Source organism: Leuciscus leuciscus (assembly GCF_965113295.1).
Source record: "Leuciscus leuciscus genome assembly, chromosome: 15".
Classification (NCBI taxonomy): Eukaryota; Metazoa; Chordata; class Actinopteri; order Cypriniformes; family Leuciscidae; genus Leuciscus; species Leuciscus leuciscus.
In genome coordinates, this window is record NC_138739.1 from 33955826 (window position 1) to 33980934 (window position 25109).

The 25109-nt window shown below is 39.6% G+C and overlaps 1 protein-coding gene and 1 long non-coding RNA gene across 3 annotated transcripts in view; one reads left to right on the top strand and one right to left on the bottom strand.

The window, feature by feature from the left end:
- The window catches only part of LOC309475516 (uncharacterized protein), a 115656-nt gene that overhangs the window by 83356 nt on the left and 7191 nt on the right, over positions 1-25109 (bottom strand). The gene's annotated exons all lie outside the window — the stretch shown is intronic.
- The window catches only part of LOC309475538, a 104759-nt gene that overhangs the window by 59675 nt on the left and 19975 nt on the right, over positions 1-25109 (top strand). Inside the window, exon 3 of the long non-coding RNA XR_014197704.1 lies at positions 2479-2570. This is a non-coding gene — a long non-coding RNA (uncharacterized lncRNA). The remainder of the gene's footprint in view (positions 1-2478; positions 2571-25109) is intronic.

The following is a 25109-nucleotide window of genomic DNA, read 5'->3' on the forward strand; positions in this document are numbered from 1 at the left end:
CTGACATATATAGCAATTGTAAGTCGCTTTGTATAAAAGCGTCAGCTAAATGAATAAATGTAAATGTAAATGTGATGTCGATCCTGACTGTTATACTGTGCTAAGCACCCATTCCTTCCACTCGGGGATGGTTATGTTATATTCTTAGGCCCACGTTCTGTTGGCCTAGATATTACCTACTATTATGTGTACCCCGGGCACATGCCCTTGGGAATATATGTGTGGACCACACTAGCGTGCACGGCGTTTTACATTGGGTTCCCGTAGCGTAAGCTAGCTTACGCAACACGAGAGTACTCTCGTAAGAGAACGCTCTCGGTTACTAACGTAACCTCGGTTCTCTATAGATGAGGGAACGAGTGTTGCGTAACCCTGCCGTGCTTGTGCTACGTTCTGGTTTCGCTTCAGTAATGAAAAACCAAAGAACAACCTATCTGGGCTCAGCTTATATAGGCATAGCCACGCCCATTCTGGCGGGGCGGGACGTGACGTGCACGAGCGCCCGCGCCCTCATTGGTGCTTACGTCACGAGCAGTCCCTCGATAGGTTGCAGCAGTTGCTGCAGAGCAACCAATAGGCGCGCGAGCCGTCTCGCCTAGGTCTGCTTGTGCAGCAATGCGTTTTAAATTAATGCAAAAATTAAGGATAATTTTTGGGCTTCAGTATTCTCGAGAAAAGGGATTTTCCCATAGCGTAAGCTAGCTTACGCAACACTCGTTCCCTCATCTAGAGAGAACCGAGGTTACGTTAGTAACCGAGAGTGTTTACATACTTCATTTGGCTGTCATAGTGTTGTTAACAAGGAGAGAATAAAGAACACCACATTTTTAAAAAAATTATTTAAAGAAAAATTAACTTGTTTTAATGTTAATGCATGACTGGGCAAACAGGATAAAGCATCAGCTTGTTTTTGGATCATTTTGACTCGGGAAACATGTATTTTAAAGCAAAACAATTAATGAATAAAAGGGTCACACAGCCACAGAGGTGTAAAGAGTACCTGAAAACTATATTAGGGTAAAAGTAGATACCTTACAACAAAAATGAATCCATTACAAGTATTTTACTCATACTGAACGTATAGGCTCAAAGATGCACTAGTCCTCGACACCTGAGACAATAAGAAACAATTGATTTGTAATATGAGAAATCATGTTTATTTTCTTAAATCAAAATAAAACTGAACACTTAAATATTGCAAAAATTAAAGGGCAACACAACAACCTTTTAAACGTCTACAAACTCTCAAGTCTCAGTTAAGCTCAAGTGCACAAATAGGCCTTAAGTGAACCAATATCCTTCAAAAAGGTCTCATCAATATAGTGGATAAATTAAATATTAAGTAAAATTAAATAATCAAAGTCAACTTGATTGTCAATATCGCTTCTTTATAGCAGAAACAAACTGCTTCTGAAAAAGTTAGGTGCCATGCAAAATGTAGTGTGTAATGTGTAATTGCATTACTCATCAAATGTATTGGAGTAAAAAGTACATTTAGTTAGTAAGTACACTAAAAAATTTAATCAAGTAGAATGTAAAAGTTGTTAATATATTTGATACTCAATTAAACTTCCCATGACTGGATTCTTGCTCTAGAGCTTTACACATTTCAGACAAACATCCATTATATCTAAATCCAGAACTAATAAAAGGAGTTCAACTAAAATTTCCGAACTGCCGCCACACGTCTAGGAAAAAATATGGGTAACACTTTTTTGATAGTCCCCTTTACACATTGTTTGTTTACTATAAGTAATATTGCACCTACAAGTCAACTAACTCATATGAAATAATTTTGCAAATATATATATATATATATTTTTTTTTTTTTTCATGAGACTGGCCAGCAAATGAGGCTCATTCTTTTATTATTAATTAGCAAAAACAAACACACCACTGAAATAAGTGGGTAAATGTGAATTAGTCTGAAAACCTGAATCCTAAAATGTTTGGGATTATCGGCACCTCGTTGTAACCAATTGTTCAGTCATTATAAATAACATGATATATTTTAAATAACTCCATTCATCTGTCTGCCTGTCCATCCATCCATCCATCCATCCATCCTTAATACTGATTATCCTTTGTGATGAAAAAAGCATCATTAATAGTTTAGAAAGGGCCCAATTATCCTCCTGATGATATATTGTTTCTTTGTTGTGTTTGCTTTTGTTAAATATTTTTATTTATTTATAGGCCTACATGATTTTATGTTGGCTAATATTAAAACTGCACATCATTTACCAAGTCTGATTAATTAATGTCCTATAACACATCAGTCGATAGGCAGCAGAATTTGCTAAATAAATGGATGTTGCTCTTTTCAGTGTTTATAACTCCAGCATCCTGGTGGAAGGGTTGCAGTAACATCACACCTTAGTAAATGTAAAACATTAAACAAATTGAATGGCAAATTTATGAAAAGGCTGTGGGTTTTTTAATATTATTTTTTACCCTTTTGTTTCTCTTTCTCTGCAGGTCAGATTGAGGACGTCACTGGAAGATCTGCATCCCTGAAGTCCTTGATAAACCAGACTGTGTATTGAGACACACTGACAGCAGGAATGTGTGTGAGATCAGTTTAAATCTGTGACTCTATAAGAACTGTGGCGAGATGGGAGAAATACCTGCTAAACTACAGTGTGTGGAGAGTTTTAGACACTTGTGAAAAATTATGTAAAGTGAACAACAATGCCATAATATATTTCTCTTTTAAAATCAAATCTATATTGATCACATTAAAACAGCTTTGTCATAGTTTAAATTTTGTGTGTATGTTTGTGTATAAATACTAACATGTACAGTACTGTATATTTACATGAACTGGGTGTGACAGAAGCCAAGAACCTTATTCAATAAATACATCTGTAACAGATTGATCTTCAATGTTCACTGGGATATTTGAAGTGTTACATGTCCTAATAAAATGTCTTGAAAGTGTTTAGTGCCTTAAATGTCCCTTTAGTAAAATGATTATTCCAGCCTGTAATTTTTCAATAATAAGCATTCTGAACACTTCCCTAAACTTTACCACCACGCACATCCCCGCCAGCATTTTTTTTGAAAAGTTGCCAGCCACCGCCAGGGTTTTTGACGATTTTAGCTAAATTTTAATGGCCCACAGAATATTTTGTTCTATGAATATATGAACATGCTACATATCAAAATAAAGATCTGAGCGTCTGCTTTTAAACAAAAAAAATTATAATTATTTTATCTTCATTTTTTCTTTTTTTATTGCCACTTGAACATAGATAGGTTTTGTCAAAAACACAACATTCTGGACAAAAAGCTGAGAAAAAGGCATTTTTATCAAACAAGTGCATTTTCAAGCAGAATACATTCAGATGTCTTTTCCATCATATATAAAACCTTCCAAAATAAATTACAATTATAAATAAATCTAAAATATATAAAATTTAGGCACTGTAATTTGCTTTTGAGTGGTACACTGAGTAACATTTCCCAGGATGTGGAAACATTTCCCCCTCGCTGTGTTCTACCTGTAAATAATTATATGAATAATTGGAATTACTTTCAATAAAAAAAGACATAGATACACACACACACACACACACACACACATACATTATATATATATATATATATATATATATATATATATATATATACACACACAGGTGAAACTCGAAAAATTTGAGTATCGTGCAAAAGTTTATTTATTTCAGTAATTCAACTTAAAAGGTGAAACTAATATATTATGTAGACTCATTACATGCAAAGTGAGATATTTCAAGCCTTTATTTGTTATAACTTTGATGATTATGGCTTACATCTTATGAAAACCTTTTCACAATATTCTAATTTAGAATTTGGGGTTTACATAAGATGTAAGCCATAATCATAAATTTTTGCACGATATTCTATATCTATAGTTCCACCTGTAAATACATATTACAGTGTGGTAAATGTGCACAAAGAGAGAAACAATTTGGGCATTACACGCTCATATTTATGCACACAGCCACACAAATAGCCTACATGCACACTCACACACAAACATTATAGTGTTTATATATATTATCCAACATTGTGCATAAAGATTTCTGTGACATGAACATCTCTCTCACTAACTACTTCGTCCCGATCAGATTCAGAATGATCAAATAAGGAGTGATCGGACTCCGAGTCCATCAACACCTCCATTACTTGATCAGCCGTAAAACTATGAGGTGCCCCTAGGGACATTATTCAGAATTACCATGCATATACATGTACTTTTCCTCTCACATACACATATGAAACCAAATTCATTCACATAATATAATGAAATGCTCACACACATACAAGTGAAATGCTTTTACAAACACAACTGAAACGCTCTCATGCATACAACTGAAAATATTACGCTCACACACACAACTGAAACGCTCACACACACACAACTGAAATGCTCTCATACATACAACTGAAAATATTACGCTCACACACACACAACTGAAATGCTCACACACATACAAGTGAAATGCTTTTACAAACACAAGTGAAACGCTCTCATACATACAGCTGAAAATATTACGCTCACACACACAACTGAAATGCTCTCACACACACAACTGAAATGCTCTCACACACACAAGTGAAATGCTCTCACACACACAACTGAAACGCTCACACACACACACAACTGAAATGCTCTCACACGCACAACTGAAACGCTCACACACACACAACTGAAATGCTCTCACACACACAACTGAAACGCTCACACACACACACAACTGAAATGCTCTCACACGCACAACTGAAATGCTCTCACACACACAACTGAAATGCTCTCACACACACAACTGAAACGCTCACACACACACACAACTGAAATGCTCACACACATACAAGTGAAATGCTTTTACAAACACAACTGAAACGCTCTCACTTACACAACTGAAAAGCATTTCAGAATGATGTTGTATGCAAGCATTTCAGTGGTGTGTGTGAGAGCATTTCAGTGGTGTGTGTGAGAGCATTTCAGTTGAAACGGAAGGTGGTTAAAGTCTCCAGTCCAGTTGGTGGCAGTAGTGCACCTCAAGACGAAGAACTAGAAGCTGACTGTTGAAAGAAAGCATAGTAAACTAGCGCAAGTTGGCCATAAATTCACAGATTCGAACTTCCCGGGTCAATAACTCGTGAGCTAAACGTTGTTAATACACAAATAACACCTCGTTTTAATCGTAGTAATGTAGACAAGCAGCTGCAACCTAATTTTCCTCAAAACGAGCTTTCCCTCGCAGTGGACAAAACACATTGAACACTATGCGCAGGCGGCAGAGAGGCAGATCCGAAGGGACCGGTTATACTACAAAACTTATTTTGAATAAATATAATTTTATGATTATTATTTATGAAAAATATTCAATAACTGCACTGTAATTCACTTTATTGTTGACAAATTCAGTTCGCACATCACTGCTGTCCTGATGGTTATACTACAACACAAATTTTGAATAAATATATTTTATGATTATTATTTATGAAAAATATTCAATAACTGCACTGTAATTCACTGTATTGTTGCCAAATTCAGTTCGCACATCACTGCTGTCCTGATGGTTATACCACAACTTATTTAAAAAATATATATATTTTTGATGATTTTTATTATGAAAAATATTCAATAACTGCACTGTAATTCACTGTATTGTTGCCAAATTCAGTTCACACATCACTGCTGTCCTGATGGTTATACTACAACTTATTTTGAAATTTTTTTTTTTTTTTTGATGATTTTTATTATGAAAAATATTCAATAACTTCACTGTAATTCACTGTATTGTTGCCAAATTCAGTTCGCACATCACTGATGCCCTGATGGTTATACTACAACTTATTTTGAAAAAAAAATAATTATTTTTGATGATTTTTATTATGAAAAATATTCAATAACTTCACTGTAATTCACTGTATTGTTGCCAAATTCAGTTCGCACATCACTGCTGTCCTGATGGTTATACTACAATTTATTTTGAAAAAAAAAAAAGTTTCTTTTTGATCATTTTTATTATGAAAAATATTCAATAACTGCACTGTAATTCACTGTATTGTTGCCAAATTCAGTTCGCACATCACTGATGCCCTGATGGTTATACTACAACTTATTTTGAAAAAAAAAAAAGTTTCTATTTGATGATTTTTATTATGAAAAATATTCAGTAACCACTGTAATTCACTGTATTGTTGCCAAATTCAGGTTATACATCACTGATGCCCTGATGGTTATACTACAACACTTATTTTGGGGAAAATATATTTATTTTAAATTGTATATACAATTGTAAATGTTTGTAACTTCACTCTAATTCAAAACTTCACTGTATACAATTAAAAATTTTTTTTTCAAAAATAAGTGTAGTATAACCATCAGGACAGCAGTGATGTGCGAACTGAATTTGGCAACAATACAGTGAATAACAGTGAAGTTATTGAATATTTTTCATAAATAATAATCATAAAAAATATTCAAAAATATATTTATTCAAAATAAATGTTGTAGTATAATCATCAGGGCATCAGTGATGTGTGAACTGAATTTGATGACACTATAGTGTGTAACAGAGAAATTATTGACTGTTTTCGTAGTAACGCTTTTCGGGTTTTGCACTTTGCAGACGGTCCCTTCGGATCTGCCTCTCTGCCGCCTTTACTCTTCACGTCACATTACTACGATTAAAACGAGGTGTTGTTTGTGTATTAACAACATTTAGCTCACGAGTTATTGACCCGCGGGAAGTTCGCATCTGTGAATTTATGGCCAACTTGCGCTAGTTTACTATGCTTTCTTTCAACAGTCAGCTTCTAGTTCTTCGTCTTGAGGTGCACTACTGCCACCAACTGGACTGGAGACTTTAACCACCTTCCGTTTCAACTGAAATGCTCTCACACACACCACTGAAATGCTCTCACACACACCACTGAAATGCTCACACACCTACAAGTGAAACGCTCTCACACACACAACTGAAATGCTCTCACACACACACAACTGAAATGCTTTTCAGTTGTGTGAGTGAGAGCATTTCAGTTGTGTTTGTAAAATCATTTCACTTGTTTGTGTGAGAGCATTTCAGTTGTGTGTGTGAGAGCATTTCAGTTGTGTTTGTGAAAGCATTTCACTTGTATGTGTGTGAGCATTTCAGTTGTGTGTGTGAGAGTGTTTCAGTTGTGTTTGTGAAAGCATTTCACTTGTATGTGTGTGAGCATTTCAGTTGTGTGTATGAGAGTGTTTCAGTTGTGTGTGTGAGCATAATATTTTCAGTTGTATGTATGAGAGCGTTTCAGTTGTGTGTGTGTGAGCGTTTCAGTTGTGTGTGTGTGAGCATTTCAGTTGTGTGTGTGAGCGTAATATTTTCAGTTGTATGTATGAGAGCGTTTCAGTTGTGTGTGTGTGAGCGTTTCAGTTGTGTGTGTGTGAGCGTTTCAGTTGTGTGTGTGAGCGTAATATTTTCAGTTGTATGTATGAGAGCATTTCAGTTGTGTGTGTGTGAGCGTTTCAGTTGTGTGTGTGAGCGTAATATTTTCAGTTGTATGCATGAGAGCGTTTCAGTTGTGTTTGTAAAAGCATTTCACTTGTATGTGTGTGAGCATTTCAGTTGTGTGTGTGTGAGCGTAATATTTTCAGTTGTATGTATGAGAGCATTTCAGTTGTGTGTGTGTGAGCGTTTCAGTTGTGTGTGTGAGCGTAATATTTTCAGTTGTATGCATGAGAGCGTTTCAGTTGTGTTTGTAAAAGCATTTCACTTGTATGTGTGTGAGCATTTCATTATATTATGTGAATGAATTTGGTTTCATATGTGTATGTGAGAGGAAAAGTACATGTATATGCATGGTAATTCTGAATAATGTCCCTAGGGGCACCTCATATTAACCTCTTCATTTCAGATATTTTGACCTAACATTACATTCTCGCTACTCCATTCATGTTTGAGCCGATCGCAGTCTGTTTCTTTGATCAAAAAGTTCCGTACTCTTTCAGAGCATGCGCGCGGGTCTTCCTTACCGTATACCACCTAAAACACAGATACCCGGAAAATTCCGTGTTTGGCGGGGAAGCGCTTTTTCATAAAACCCGGAAAATTCCGTGTTTGGCGGGGAAAGAGTTAAGTAAGATCTGTTTATTTGAGAAACAAAGCGCAGTATGAAAATAAGACTTGTTTTGAATATAATTTAATATAAGTCATCAGCAAACAATAACTGAAAACAAGCTCTCTATATATCAAGGTTAGCAAGGAGAGGAAACAAGAAACAGGTGAGATGCATTAATCAAACAATGAATAGTAACACATGCAAACAAAGAAAACAGAAAAGGAAACAACGATACAAAGAAAACAAATAAGGGTATGTATATACATCAACGATGTACAAAAAAAAATGGAAAAGTGTTTTCTTTGTACAGACGACAATGTTGTGTGTGTTCACACGGATCCACAAAAACGAAAAGTCGCTATTATGTATAGGGAACACAGTCAGGGAAACAAGGAAACCAAAACACCATGATAATAAAACAGAACATGCATTTCAAATGTATAACAGAATGAGACACTAAAAAAGGAACATCGTTTGCTAAAGGACAAATGAGTCGGTCAGTGTGTTGCTGTCTTGACAATTCTGTACCACAAGTGTTCTTTCTTCATGTTGTGTTTACTGTTAAATCTATTATGTTTTCTTTATGTGTTATTTCATAATTATGTTCAAATTAGAAATGCATTCCATTTACCAAGTCTGACTCATTACTATGACATTATGTCTTCATTTAGTTTGTTTTGTCTTGTTCAGTTCATTTGCCCTCATTGTGTATCTTGATTAGTTAACCATTCGCACCTCTTTCTGTTCTCCCTGATTACATTCTTATTATTCACAAATTGTAAAATCGGTTGTAAAAATGTGGTTCCTCCCAGACAGCAACATAGTGTCGGCCCAGATCCGGCCCCCATCTGGTACACGTGGATTCTACACAGCTCTGGATTCTGGGCTGGATCAACATCTTTGTTGGTCCCGAAACAACATTCCTGTCAAACCAGAACCCCACACCTCACACAAACCATAAACTACACTGTTAAAAAAAAACGGTGAAATTTACGGTAAAAAAACGGCAGCTGTGGTTGCCAGTATTTTACCGTAAAAAATAAGGTAGCAACCTTTTATGTTTTACGGGATTTAAATTTACGGGCAAAAAAACACAATGTAAAAAAAACCCTGTGAAATTTATGGTAAAAAACGTCAGCTTGGTTGCCAGTATTTTACCGTAAAAAATATGGTAGCAACCTTACTTTGCAAAAAAAAAACCTTCAGCAGGATTTAAATGTGTGGTAAAAAAAAACATCAGCTGTGATTCCCAGTACTTTACCATTAAAAAATACAGTAGGAACCTTTTAGTTTTCACGGGACAACCTTTATATTACTGTTACGTGTCAGAACGTAAATGTCGTTTAATGATTGTTGTACCACATGTGAGTGTATGCATGTTTCTTGTTGTGTTCTTCTCTCCCTCCCCGCTCATTTGAGTGCAACAGGTGCAGCTGCTAAGTGGGTGCGGCTGAAGCCACTCAGCGTGTCAGCGTGTGTAAAAGCAGAGTGAACCGTCTCTTCGTCGAGTTCACCCTCCTGCTTCCGTGGTAGAGCGTGTGTGTACGACTGCTGCCCAAAACGAGTTGTAAATCTAGAGTGAGATTCGTGCTGTCCGTTCACCAGCTCATGTGAACTTTCCTATAGAGGAGCTTTAACTGTTGTAGCGGTATAGGCCGGTAATTGTATCTAGCTTACTCCTCTTATCTTTGTAAAACAAATTCCTGAGAGAGACAAGAGGCCCTTTTTCTTTAACATTATTTTCTCCTGTTTGTTGGTCAGTAAGGGAGGTAAGAACCATGTATTTTACTTATAGGTTTTATTCCAGGAAAGAGGGTTTAAAACTTAGTTAGAGACTCCCTTTTTGTTTGTTTTTTTGGCCGACTGAAAAACCTCTCAGTGACATACCTTTTCTTAAAGAACAGCAAAGACCCTTTTGTAAACAAATAAATCACTTTTCTTGATCTTGGCTGTGTGCCGTTGTGTTTATGGGAGCAGGAGATTGAACTCCGGGCGTCATCCATTTTAACGGGTGCCGCTCTCGATGTTTGTGCATGTGGCACGTAACAATTACATAAACCGATAAATGTTATCATTAAAGGTGCATTAAGCAACTTTTCATGTTAAAAATACCCGTTTTCTAACCCATACATGCTTAAACAATTGCCTGATGGGCTGAATGAGCCCTTCTCTGATCACTGAGATTGTCTCTATAATCCTGTAAAGTAAAATAAATAAGAGGGATTCGGGCCGGAATTTTAGACTGGGCGTGACGTCATGCGCGTTCACGGCACGCTCACCTGGCTATGTCTGGCAGGTTTGTGTATTCGCCGCCATTCTCCGTAGAAGATGGATTCTAAGAGACCGGCTTGTAGTTCATTTCAAACACCAACGCAAACTCCACGCAAGATAAAAAAAAGAAAACTTTTGTCCGTGAGCGTGCACACTTCTGGTTGCAGTTTCGCTTGCCGCCAGAGGGGGCATAGTTCTGCAAAAACTCAGAGATTTGCGCAATGCACCTTTAAATTTCACTAAAGTATTAAAGTCTGCTTTATATCTTTATACTGATAACCATCATAATAACACAAGTGGTAAAAAAGAAAAGCATACGATGATTTCAGTATAACATAAGTTTTCCACAAACTGAGGCACATGTTAATATTTAGAAGGTGCACAGTGTTATACACACAAACACAAAACACCATCATGGTGACACACACATGACTCCAAATAATGCCATAAACATTCATTAAACAATATATGATGTAATATAAACCCCAAATGTATAAAACTGATAACAAAAACCAAGAAGAAACATAATTATTTAAATGAAATAGCATCAAATGTGAAGTGGCACACAGGGAATTCTGGGAATGTCCATTTAGAGAAACAACAGGAACAGAAAAAAGAGACGAGCAGAAACACAAGAACTACAACTGACTTCAGCCACAGCCTTAGATGAAATCAACTGAAGAGAAAAGAAGACATTAAATCTGTGAAGATCTCAGCAGAGGAGGATTAAACAACTCCACAAACAGCATTACCAGCTTCACTTATTACTAACCTTTGAGAATTAACAGAGGTTTAGATGCTGATGATTTATTGTTTCATTTGAAGTCACCATGATGGAGATCAGTGACTGCTTTAGTTGGACTCTTGACCCTTGACTTTCTAACATTAGTTTTTCTCTGTCTGCTGTAACTCTGTGTTAATAAGACATGTTGAGTATGGCTAGGAAATCAGAGAGAAAATGAATCATGTGATGTTGGTTGTGTATCAGTGATGGCAATCACCATATTTGATTCACTGAGCTCTTATAGAGTCTTATCTTTGATTATATGTGTTATTAATTTTACATTATTGATTGTAGTAACCCTATGATTCTACAGCATGTGATCCATCATTGCTGTGATATTCAGAAGAATTTTTAAAACATTGTGTACAATAAAAGTTTGAACAGTGCCGTAAAAGCAAAAAAAATTCTACCGTATTTTTTACGGTAAAGTACTGGCAACCACAGCTGCCAGTTTTTTTCCGTAATATTTAGATCACTGCTGTAAAACCTAAAATCATACTACCATATTTTTTACGGTAAATCGCTTGCAACCAGCTGCCAGTTTTTTACCGTAAACTTTAGTTCAATGCCGTAAAACATAAATATCTATACCGTATTTTTTACGGTAAAGTACTGGCAACCAGCTGCCAGTTTTTCACCGTAATTTTTAGTTCGATGATGTAAACTTTGTAAAATTAGTAAACATTTACTACCGTATTTTTTACGGTAAGGTACGGTAAATGCAACGGTAAGTTTTTTTTTACAGTGTACTTCCAAAATCCGTACATTTAACAGCATATTAATTTAAAATTACATGAGATGTCCCGTGAGAGCTATTACAGTTTTTCACTGTATAAAGTAAGGGTACATACCGTTAAGGAATTAACTTTTTTTTTTTTTTGCTTTTTTACAGTTTTTTACAGTTAAAATTACGAATTTTTTTTACAGTGTATCCCTCAAATCAGTGGACAATTATTGGTTGATAAAGATGGTGTTCAAACCCCTAACGTTAACACAAGCCTAAACCTAACAGTAAACCTAACCCTAAAATGTGATTGGTTGATAAGGATGTTTTTCCAGGATGTTGATTCAGAAAACTTCCTCCTTGGTGAAATCACGTTCACCTCTATGTACATATTCTTCTGGGAAAGATGCACATGTGCTCCTAGCCACCTTGAATATCAAATGTACTGTATTTTTTGTCATGTTTTCAAGAAGATTCAGGGTGACTTTAACTAAGAATCCAAACTGTTTAAGCTGTTATGACTTTTCTGAGAATATATTATTTCAATGAAGTCATTCTTCTTTGTTTTAAGCATAAATATAACAGAACACAGTGCAGGTTATGCTCAGAACTAAACATATAGAAATACAGTGAACAGGAAGGAGTTGTTCAGTGTTTTTCTCACTGTTGTGTGGCGCCCTCTACTGGATAAACATCTGAACCATATCTTTGAAATGCTGTGTACAGTCATTTGGATACTTAAAACACGCTTTAAAATGTCATTATATAACAAAATATTAAAGCAGATGACATTTATTTTAACAACATATAGCACAAGTACACTGTGTTACTGTAGATTTACTTAAGTTCACTTAAGTAAAGTGCACAGCATCATTCAGTCTAACTTATATAAATGCATAAAGCACACTGCAAATACAAAGATCCCTAAACAGCCCAAACAAGACAGGACTTTCCTGCTAAGTTTATGCTTTGGTCACTTTCCATTTCTCTACTTTAATGTACAAGCTAGCATTAGCGCTAGTGGTGGAATCAGATTTGTTGGGATAGTGTCACAATGTCTGGTTTGTGTTTCCCCGGGTGTCCACTAAAGGTCTCTCTCCCTTACTGTCACCATTCATTCTGGAACTGCATTTCCCACAATCCCTGTCTGGACTCATCACTGTTCATTGCACTCAGCTGTTCCCTATCACATTGTTAGTGTCTGTGTATATATACCCTGTCTGGTTAGTGTTTGTCATGGAGTTGTTGTATATTGTCACCCACACTTCTGAGGTCTGTTGCTAGTCTGTTCTTGTTTTGTTTCTTGTTTATTTGTGTTTGGATTGATTATATGGACTTTGACCCCTGCCTGGATGACTACGATTTTGGATTGCCCTAACAATAAAACCTACTGCTATTGGATCTACTGTTTCCCGTGTGTGTCCGTGACAGAACGACTCCGTCAATGTATAGATCCAGCAGTTTGGGGTTCCGTATCCTTCCACCCAAGACGGAGAAATAGAGGAGGAGACGGGTCCAAAATATATTGAATTTACGCCAGCAGGGCGACTCGGTGAGTGGCCTGGCCCAAATGTTTTGGACCCTCTCTAGAGGGCTGGGGTACAACGACATGGCATTGAAAGAATTCTTCAATGGCTGTCTAGATGACCCACTACCTGAGTGGGAGATAAAGGGGCTGGAGATCCTGGATTTTTGGAAATTTACCCGATACATTCAGACTCGGAGCCAGTGGGACATATCAGTCATACCTGCTTCTCATGATGGAATGGCTGACCCTGCACCGGTGTCTCTGGACAAGATGGTCGCCATGCCAGTTCCGGAGGTGATAACGACTCCTGAGACGATGGGTTTGATATCACCATCCGGCCATCGTAGGAGGAGGAGAAGAAAGACTTCCTGTCTCCCTAACGTCCCGGATATCGTCCCCGTGCAGCCTGCTGTCGTCCCGGAGATCGTCCTCGTGCAGCCCGCTGTCATCCCGGAGGTCGTCCCCGTGCAGCCCGCTGTCGTCCCGGAGGTCGTCCCCGTGCAGCCCGCTGTCCCGTGCAGCACGCTGTCGTCCGGGAGGTCGTCCCCGTGCAGCCCGCTGTCATCCCAGAGATCGTCCCAGAGATACCCACCATCAGTCCTGCCACGGCAAGGAAGGCTGTCTTCCTCTTTTATGCAGTAGCTGTACTGCGTGCTTGGAGGAGACACAGCAGGTCTGCCGATCCAGAGACCGTTCAGGTCACGTCTGCCGATCCAGAGACCGTTCAGGTCACGTCTGCCGATCCAGAGACCGTTCAGGTCACGCCTGCCGAGCCTGGGTCTTCGGACAAGATGGCCGCCGCCGAGCCTGTTCACGTCACGCCTGCCGAGCCTGTGTCTTCGGACAAGATGGCCACCGCCTAGCCTGTTCACGTCACGCCTGTCGAGCCTGTGTCTTCGGACAAGATGGCCGCCGCCGAGCCTGTTCACGTCACGCCTGCCGAGCCTGTGTCTTCGGACAAGATGGCCGCCGCCGAGCCTGTTCACGTCACGCCTGCCGAGCCTGTGTCTTCGGACAAGAAGGCCGCCGCCGAGCCTGTTCACGTCACGCCTGCCGAGCCTGTGTCCCCTGACAAGATGGCCGCCGTCGAGCCTGTGTCTGTTCCTGAGCCTGAGCCGGTGGCGTCTGTTTCTGAGCCTGAGCCGGTGGTGCCAGTTCCAGTGCCAGTTCCGGTGGTGCCAGTTCCAGTGCCAGTTCCGGTGGTGCCAGTTCCTGTGCCTGAGCCGGTGGTGCCAGTTCCAGTGCCTGAGCCGGTGGTGCCAGTTCCAGTGCCTGAGTCGGTGGTGCCAGTTCCTGTTCCTGTTCCTGAGCCTGTGTCTGTTCCTGTTCCTGAACTGGTGTCTGTTCCTTCTCCGCCGTAAGGGGTCTTCTCCGCCGTGGCCACCCGAGGGGTCTTCTCCGCCGTGGCCGCCCGAGGGGTCTTCTCCGCCGTGGCCGCCCGATGAACAGTCCGCTCCATCCTGGCCGCCTGAGGGAAAGTCTCCGCCCTGGCCGCCAGATGGACTGTCTGCTCCGCCCTGGCCACCTGAAGGGTCGTCCCCGCCCTGGCCGCCCGATGGACTATCTGCTCCGCCCTGGCTGCTTGATAAACTGTCGTCTCCGCCCTGGCCGCCTGAGGGAAAGTTTCCGCCCTGGCCACCCGATGAACTGTCTACTTCGCCCTGGCCGCCGGCTAAGCCAGCACCCCCTGTCTCTGTTCCCCTCCATGGTCCTGGCCCTCCATCCCTCCCCCTGATCCTCCACTGTTCCACCTCCCTCCTGGACTTTTGTTGGGTTTTGTTTCGTGTCATGGAGCGTCTGGTAGCCGCTCCGTAGAGGGGGGGTTATGTCACAGTGTCTGGTTTGTGTTTCCCCGGGTGTCCACTAAAGGTCTCTCTCCCTTACTGTCACCATTCATTCTGGAACTGCATTTCCCACAATCCCTGTCTGGACTCATCACTGTTCATTGCATTCAGCTGTTCCCTATCACATTGTTAGTGTCTGTGTATATATATACCCTGTCTGGTTAGTGTTTGTTACGGAGTCGTTGTATATTGTCACCCACACTTCTGAGGTCTGTTGCTAGTCTGTTCTTGTTTTGTTTTTTGTTTATTTGTGTTTGGATTGATTATATGGACTTTGACCCCTGCCTGGATGACTACGATTTTGGATTGCCCTAACAATAAAACCTACTGCTATTGGATCTACTGTTTCCCGTGTGTGTCCGTGACAGATAGTCGACCCCTTCTTTCTTCCCTCATTCTCGATTGCTCTGACTCTGCCAGATCTTTCGTGTGGACTCAATCCCTGAGCTCTCAAACAGCCGTGCCATGAAGGCCAGGCCCTCTGTTCAAAAGTTGCAAAAGGATCTCAAAGTGGTTGTTGCGTAGCTGTCAAGGGAGGGACAGAAATCACTCAGATTTCATCAAAAAGATCTCCATTTTTGTTTGTCTTGCTGGTTTGGAATGACATTAGTGTGAGTAAATGATGATAGAATTAGTATTTCTGGGTGAACTAACCTTTTAAACTTTTAAACATATGTTATATATGAAATATAACGTTTAATGTAACCTGTACGGTGGTAGCATTTTTACTTGAGTCTTGGCATCAGCTGATCATCCTATACGCACATACTCAAGGGCCCTGCAAATTACTCAAGGCCCCGCCTCCTCCTCGTGTCAAAGCCTGTCTAAAGTTTACAACATATGAGAAAATTAGGCGGAACTCCTGCTGGTCACGAAAATAGAGAAAAAAAGCACTATGAGTGTGAATTGCGGGAACAGCAATCAGGTAGACTTGTTCTCTCCTCTCCAAGTTTGATGTTAGCAAAGAACCGTAAAGTTGATGTGCATCTATCTCTAGACTTGTCTGTCTAACCCAACTGTCTGTGTTTTGTTTGCTAACGCCGGCCACTTCCAGAGCTGTGTTCTGTGACTTTGTGCCTGACTAAAAAAGTGAGAGTGAAATACAACTATTTATTACGTTCGATAAACGACAAAGGGCGAACGTTAACATGCGTTCATATGCTCGTGCACGCAATGAAACGCGCAATTCCAGCAAAACATCTGTGGGGACCAGTACAATATGGGCGTGATGGCACTCCTCATTAGAGGCGCACATACTTTTGCATACATATAAACAAGACAATGATTATCAAGTCTCCAAGTAAGTTTACTCTGGAATAAAGCAAGATGGAAAGCAATACATTGACTTGATTTATATGGCTATATTGCATTTAAAATGTTGATTGGCTGGACATACTGGTCAATATGGATGCACATCCCTCAGTAAATAATAACCATCAAATATCAAGTATTGCTTTTATCCTTTAAAACACAGTGACGTGCTATGGCAAGCCATTCTAGCTTTTATTCATTCACAGGATGCATTTTTTATATCAATTGGCCTAATTAAATTTTTACTATTTAAAATGTAAATTCTTGATATTAAATATGTACTTTTTCTAGTAACAATACATCAGGAATTACATTTTCATTAGTAGTTAAAGGAGGGAGGATTGTAGTGGGAGCACTGGGATGTCATGTGTGACTGTGTGGCAATGGCAAATGGTTTACATTGCTCATGGGTCAGGTAGGAGGGCCCCTTAACATAATTTTTCTTAGGGCCAGCCCAGGCCCAGGGACGTTAGGATCAGCTCTGCTTGGCATTCAAAATGGCCAAAATTTAGAGTTACGAGTTCAAAGTGAAAGTCAGAGTTCAGTCTGACTACATGTAAGTGCTGTGGCTTTGTCGTGTGAAGGACAGCAAACACGAGGATTTTGCAGCTTTTCTATGAGTTTTTACTAAGCGTTTCACATTCTTTGTACATTTTTAATATATTCACAGTGTATGTTGTGCATAATTGTGTTGGACATTTCAGAGTTGTTTTGCCTGTAGCTGAATTTGGTACAGTTGTTCAAGTTGAAGTTTATTGCATCTCCTAAAAGATAATAGACATTAAATCTGTGCATTAAATATTTTGCTCTTCTTAGCAGAAGTGTAAGCAGTGTGGTTTAGCTCAAATAAAGTGTAAAGCTAAGCTCAGTACTTTAACCATCAGTTCCTCTGAGTTGGTCACTTGACAGTAAATGACTCATATGGTGTCATGTTGTTCTTGACAGGTGGTTTACCCTTGAGCAGAGTTCACTTTTGCTTTAGACATATCGGCATTTTTTAACCTCAAACGGAAAAAGAAATGCAGTGCAGTCAGTGAGTGAGGATTCAACAGTTTGATGGAATGATTGTTGTTGTTTCTTCATGTAGACTATAAATATTCTTAAATTAATAATGTTACAGGTTAAACCATCTGGCTTTGCGATTCACTGCTGCAAGAGCTCTCCAAGATATGACCATTTATTTTGTAATAATGAACGGCTGACCATGTTAATTCCGCTTGTTACACGGCCACTTATCACATAAATAAATATATGGACATTATAAATTAGTTATGTGTGATAAAAGCAAACATATAGGCCTATAAAATAATAAAGAGCACAAATTGCCTTTGAGTTCTCTCTCGCTTTCAGAAAGCATTTAACTCCAATCAAAATAATCACATTTATGGTGATTAAAATTACAAATCAAAAGCTTTTTAGGATAAAAATATCCATTAAAATTCCATGGGAAACAATATTAAAACATTTGATTGCTTTTGAAATCAGATGTTTTCCACCTTTTTTCTGTGGAAAAGTTCATGGTGGAGTGGCGTATCAGGAATGACCTGCAGAGGGCAGCAGAGCGAGCAATGATACACAAACACAAGACTTCTCCAGACTGACCCTGTGTCTGAATATGGCATATTTCTAATAGGGGATCCGGCAAGATGGCAGCGTGAACGGTCAGAAGTTGAGCTCTCTCTGCCAAAGTATTAATAGTAAAGCAATTAATGCATTCAGCAAGGTTTTGTACCAATCTAAGATATATTTGACCCAAGACATGCCTAAGTTTGCACAAAGAAGAGCCAGTCAACCTAGAAAAGCAGATTCAAGAACCACATTTTCCCACTACACCACACATGGCGATTGCTGCAAAGAATATTGCACCTGAAAGAACCATTTACCAGATCATCAAGAACTTCTAAGAGAGAGCTTCAACTGCAGTTCTACCAGAAAGACTCGGGATAATTATTTCAACAAATCGTACATTTATTGTCAGCTCAGCAAGCTGATACTATACAAAGTCATTTGGCGTAGGCCCCGTCCATAGTGCATAATCCGAGGATATCGGATCTGCAATTCTTGCCTGAAGACGAAGGCAGGGGCGCAGCCGACCCCCCCTGGAGGTATGGACAGGACCATCCTGGTGGTGGTGGGGAGGATGGGGGTAATCGTCGCTTCAGTATCTGCGAACTCAACATGTGTAAGTACCGAGCTTTTATACAGTGAGCATAAGAATAAGATTGGATAGAAGTGAAGGCAATAGGTGACGTAGTAATTGAGTCTTCCCGGCAGAACTTATGCTAAAGCTTTCATTTCAGAGCTGCTCAATATCGGCAGCGGTGTGTGTGTGTGTGTGTGTGTGTGTGTGTGTGTGTGTGTGTGTGTGTGTGAGAGCATGTGCACACACAGTGAGGCCAATTCTTTAGGACAGCAGCCTGGTGTCAAGAAGGGCAGCAAAGACGCACTTCTCTCCAAGAAAATCATCAAGGACAGATTGAAATTCTGCAGGAAGTTCAAGGATTGGACAGTAGAAGTTATTTTCTCTGATAAAGTCCCCTTCAGTCCCCTTCAATCGATTGTCTGGAGAAGAAAAAGTGTACGCTTCCGTGAGTTTTGTGTCATGCCACAAAAACGTGTCCTAAATGAATCCATGCTTTTTTCTTCTTTTTATCCGAGGGAGCTTGAGGGCTCTCTCTCAGAAACTTCTCCCTATGATCCAGGAGTAATTTGGTGATGATTCATGCGTTTTCCAGCATGATGGAGCACAATGTCACATAAGGTAAGAGTGATAATGAATTGGCTCGGAGATTATTACATTGAAATTGTGGATCAGTGGCCAGGAAACTCTCCAGATCTTAATCCCATAGAGAACCTGAGGTCAAACCTTAAAAAGCGAGTGGACAAGCAGAAGCCCACAGATTGATCAACTCTGAGCGCTAATAAAGCCGAATGGATCTTCATTAGTCAGGATTTGTCCCAGAAGCTGATCTCCAGCATGCCAGAGTGAATTACAAAGGTTATGAAGAAGAAGGGTCAACACTGTAAATAGCTTTTAAAACTTCCAATATACTATCCGAAACATGAAAAAATGATCTACAAATACTGAAGCAGCAAACTTTGCAAAACACAAAATGTGTCACTGACAATACTTTCTAAATCTATGGTTGTAGACCTCAAGGCAGACTTAAATCTGATATTTATACAAACACTACACTCTATGAAGATCAGAGGTGAATTTAACAACAGATTTGACATTTGCAGTTTATCTTCTGGACATGCAAACCAATATAAACTTTGGTTTGTGTGAAACCTTAATGCATTCAAACACTTGTCAAGTTCTCTGACAATAAATTTGTAGATATACAGTAGACAAAGCAGAGATACTGCAATTCTGCTGTTTCCATTTGAGTTTAAGACGACTGTGAGAACTGAGACACATAAATGTATGAAGGTACTGGCACTCGGTTTAAGGTTAAACCTCAACTCTAGACAAAGGTGAGAGACTCTGTTTGTCATTGGTTTTCAAGTGAACAATCAGTGGAACATATTTCTGGTTTTGCTTTAACACTTCAGTTGAGTTTAACCGCACTGTGTAGCCTGTGTAGTTACATGAGAACATCCTAAAAAAACAGCTATAGATCAACAGCATCATCAGGGTTTATTCATGTCACAGGGTCGGATGATAAGACCTGCTTTCACTACAAGAACGCAACCTATGCTAAATGTAACAGTAAAACAAAATGAAATATAAATGAATAAATAGTCATGAATGTGTCACTGTACTTTTATCCCTGATGACTATAGAAGAGTATTTAAAAAAGTTCTTGTCACTTGACATTAAATTGTTTTTAACTTTTTTGATAATATTTATTTCACAAAACCTTACGTAATTAGATCATTGGTCTAGCAGGTTTGCAGACATCTCACCCATAGAACATGAATAATAATAGAGGCGTGACTCATGCCAGGCTTTTTAAAATAAATAAATAAACCCACTTTAGACTTTTTTTTCCTGTTAATTTATTGGTAGGTGCAAACACATGCAAATCCTGAATGAAAAAGATAAAGAATTACACATTGATATGATCGATAACAGATGGACTGTTTACAAATCGCATTTTCAATAGTTTTTGTAGCCAAGATTAATGTGCCCATACAGTATAATACACCATAAAATATTATATTCTTGACTAAAGCACATAATAGTCAAAGACAGATGCTGTTTGCTTGCTGAATACTTTCCACTTCGGTGAACTGGAAGAGCAACAAGGAAAAAAATGATAGCATTCAGCTGCAGTTGATATAGATGAATACAAACAAAGAGGAACAATATTTTGTTGGATCATAAATATTTATTTTATTATAATTAATTAAAATTAAAATCAATAATTAAAACTTAGAGTAAAGACATTAAGCAATAAATATATATTAGTTAACTTACGTTACAGCTGGTTTGGGTCTTGAAGCTGATATATAACTTGTGTCCGCAGATCAGTGTGAATGTGTTTGTCCAACTTTTCTGTTTTTCCAGCAGCAAAAACTAAGAATGAAACAGTAAATTCATATTCAATATTTACTAATGTTTATATTATTATTTCTTAAATTGTACAAATATATGGAGACACATACACATACAAATCCCAAATAGTCAAAGGTAGGCTAAACCAGCCTGGTCTCATTGTTAATACGTAGTATTAATACGTAATTTTCAAAGATAGAAAACGTACGTTTTGTACGTTTGCATAGATGCTGAAACGTATGATATGGACGTATCTGCAACAATTAAATGTAACATTATTACGTTTTTACAGCTACAAAACGTTAAATAATTACGAATCTTTCATATCATTAAGATATCTGTATAATTTACCTTTTACCGTTTTATAGATAAATGGAAGATCCCTTAACCCTACTCCCAAACCTAAACATAACGTTACCCATTTTATACTGAATATAAAAAGGATAAAACGTACAGAGATGTGTAGGGAAATGGCAATTTTATTAACAATATAGCATTAAAAGATTTTTTTAGCAGCTAATCCTACTCCTACCCCTAAACCTACCCATAACAATTTCTTAAAACTACATAGGCTACAATTATGAAGAAAAACAACATATGTATCACAATAATTTATTTATTGCGAAAATGTCAAAACCGGTACCAAAAGTCGTTCACATGACGATGTGTTGCAGTCACAGTCCTCTCTTTCAGTATATAATAGTTTTGAATGAGGTACAGAGCAGAATTTAAGTTATTAAAGGTCCCGTATTATGCCCATTTTCACAAGATGTAAAATAAGTCTCTGATGTCCCCAGAGTGTGTATGTGAAGTTTCAGCTCAAAATACCCAACAGATAATTTTTTACAGCATGTTTAGATTGTCATTTTTTGGGGCTCAGAAAAACGCACTGTTGAATGGCGCTTTTCCATTACCAGTACCAGCTCGACTCGACTCGACTCGACTCAGCTCGGCTCGGCTCGCTTTTCGCTCCGTTTTCCATTGCAGATAGTACCTCCACAATAGTACCTGGTCGTCATAGCGACGCCGCAGGAAACTGCCGTGACTTAATCTTTTACGCGAGACGCGCGAGACACACCCGCTACCCACACACACAGGACAATGGAGGAAATCGAGTGTATGCTGTTTTTGGATGTTTTTGTTTTTGCTGTTTTTTATTCAGGATACTCCGTCTGGCGCGTGCAATGATGACGCAGTGAATAGTGACGATTCTCTCTGACCAATCAGCAGTCTGCCGTGTTTTCACGTCACATTTTAGTATCGCCTCAGCTCGCTCAGAAACGCGCCGGAGGTGGTACGAAAAAAAGTACCTGGAAGCAGGTACAGGTACAACTTTTGGCGCTTTTCCACTACACAGTACCAGCTCGCCTCGGCTCGGCTCGGCTCGACTCGACTCGGCTCTGTTTGGTTTTCCACTGTGTAAAAGTTGTACCTGTACCTGCTTCCAGGTACTTTTTTTCGTACCACCTCCGGCGCGGTTCTGAGCGAGCTGAGGCGATACTAAAATGTGACGTGAAAACACAGCAGACTGCTGATTGGTCAGAGAGAATCGTCACTATTCCCTGCGTCATCATTGCACGCGCCAGACGGAGTATCCTGAATAAAAACAGCAAAAACAAAAACAAAAACATCCAAAAACAGCATACACTCGATTTCCTCCATTGTCCTGTGTGTTTGGGTAGCGGGTGTGTCTCGCGCGTCTCGCGTAAAAGATTAAGTCACGGCAGTTTCCTGCGGCGTCGCTATGACGACCAGGTACTATTGTGGAGGTACTATCTGCAATGGAAAACGGAGCGAAAAGCGAGCCGAGCCGAGCCGAGCTGAGTCGAGTCGAGTCGAGTTGAGCTGGTACTGGTAATGGAAAATCGCCATTTTACACAGTGGAAAACCAAACAGAGCCGAGTCGAGTCGAGCCGAGCCGAGGCGAGCTGGTACTGTGTAGTGGAAAAGCGCCATTAGTGTGTGCCCTTTAAATGCAAATAAGCTGCTGCTGGACGGCACAGGGGGCGGAGCTTCATGAGCTCGCGCTCAGTCTCTCAGGAGGACAATCTCATCTCACGGAAATGATGATAATATCAGAAACTCTCAGTAACGGTGTATATTTCGAGTCGGACAATGATGCCTACAGAGTCAGAGTGCTGTATAGAGATGGAACAGGTATAGTTTAGTAGTTTAATTACGGTTAAAACGTATTTGTCATCTGCTTGTATGTATCCATTATTAATAGCCTACAAGTCTGCTGTTTCGGATGAGGTCCGAATGATGATCAAACATATACTGATGAGTTTAATAAAGTTTATTGTACATCACACAAAAGATGAAGCGTCAGTTTTACTTCAGAAAATCACCGTAAGAGCTGAGTAAACACAGTAAGTTATAAGAAGTGCGCAAGTACATAAACGAATTTCGGTAGAGTTGAGGGAGCATTTGGAGGTTAGTCTAAAAACTGTTCTACTGACGTCATTAAAGAAGGAAGTAGAGGCATGTAGTCCAAACGGGCCGTTCGATGTAGGCGACTTCTGTTAAATAAAATATCTCGCTTGGCATTGAACTTTGAGCTTTATAATTTTACAGATATTATTTATGCTCTAACAGCAACATTACACACTAACTAAAGTTTGAAACATGGGATCACGAAGAACGGGACCTTTAATCCATGAAAATGTTAATCCGACTTCGCTCTGTGAAGGCGCGCGCGCTTCTCCATTTCAAATGTAGTTTACCGACTGAAATACGGCATGTCGCAATGTGTAGCGAGAGCCAATGAGCGTTTGATATCACTGCCGTAAAACATGTCATAACGCTTCTTGAGGGCGCAATTTTTGAATTTGAATTCATCACGAGCGCGGGATTTGACAGTTACGGACTGCGCTGCTGTGATAGCCTGTGAAATGGAGATGAAGATCACTTACTGGATAAAGGACTGAATTTGGATCTCTTTCTTGTAAACGTATGGATTCTAAAGATTTGGATTATCAAGCTAATAAAATTGATGTCTTTTATGAATTTATGTTGGGTTTTGGTGTAGTATTGTTCTATTGGAGAAAACGCATTTTGTGTCTCACTGTAAATAAACTATATTACAAAATGGTTAAACGATTAAATAAGGTATTTTTAAGGTTTTAAAGTGCATTCTTGTTTAACTGCATGTAGGCTAATCCTCCGAAACGAGTTTGCAGCAGAAGGCACGAACAGAGCGAATTGTTATTGCTTGCCTATTTCTTGAGTAAACTGCATTTAATAAATGCGACTGAAAACGTACTCGGTTACTAACGTAACCTCGGTTCTCTCTAGAGAGGAAACGAGTACTGCGTAATATCTTACGCTAGGGGAAATCTCTTTTCCGCGAGATACTGAAGCCAAAAAATTATCCTTAATTTTGAAATAATGTAAAACGCGTTGCGGCAGCATGCAGACATAGGCGAGACAGCTTGCGCGCCTATTGGCTGCCCTGCGGCAACTGCAGCAGCCTATCGAAAAGGCCCTATCGTGACGTCATCACCAATGGGGGCGCTTCGCGCCCCATACGTCACGTCCCGCCGAAACGGGCGTGGCCTGGGGCTATAAATATAGCATCGAAAGGCTAGCTTACCGGTTTTTCATCGCCGGAGCGAACCGGAGCGTGCGCAGGCACGGCAAGATACGCAGTACTCGTTTCCTCTCTAGAGAGAACCGAGGTTACGTTAGTAACCGAGTACGTTCTCTTACGAGAGGTACTCTCGTACTGCGTAATATCTTACGCTAGGGGAAACAGTGTAAAACGCCGTGCATGCTATGATCCAGCACCAAAGTCCCAAGGGCAGGTGCCCGGGCTCATGTAGTACATGATCATAAGTGACTCACAGAGAGCCCAGGAAGAGTGGCTAGAATAGCATCATTCCTGTAATGCAGCATCCTATAAGAACAGTTATAGTGATGGTATTTACTCAGTCAGGGCGACCCTGGCCTGGACTGATGAATATAGTGGGTCTTACACATTGCCCATAGAGCTGCGCGATCTAAACGAGCGTTGCTCGCGCTATTTTGGTATTCTGGGCCGGACGTAC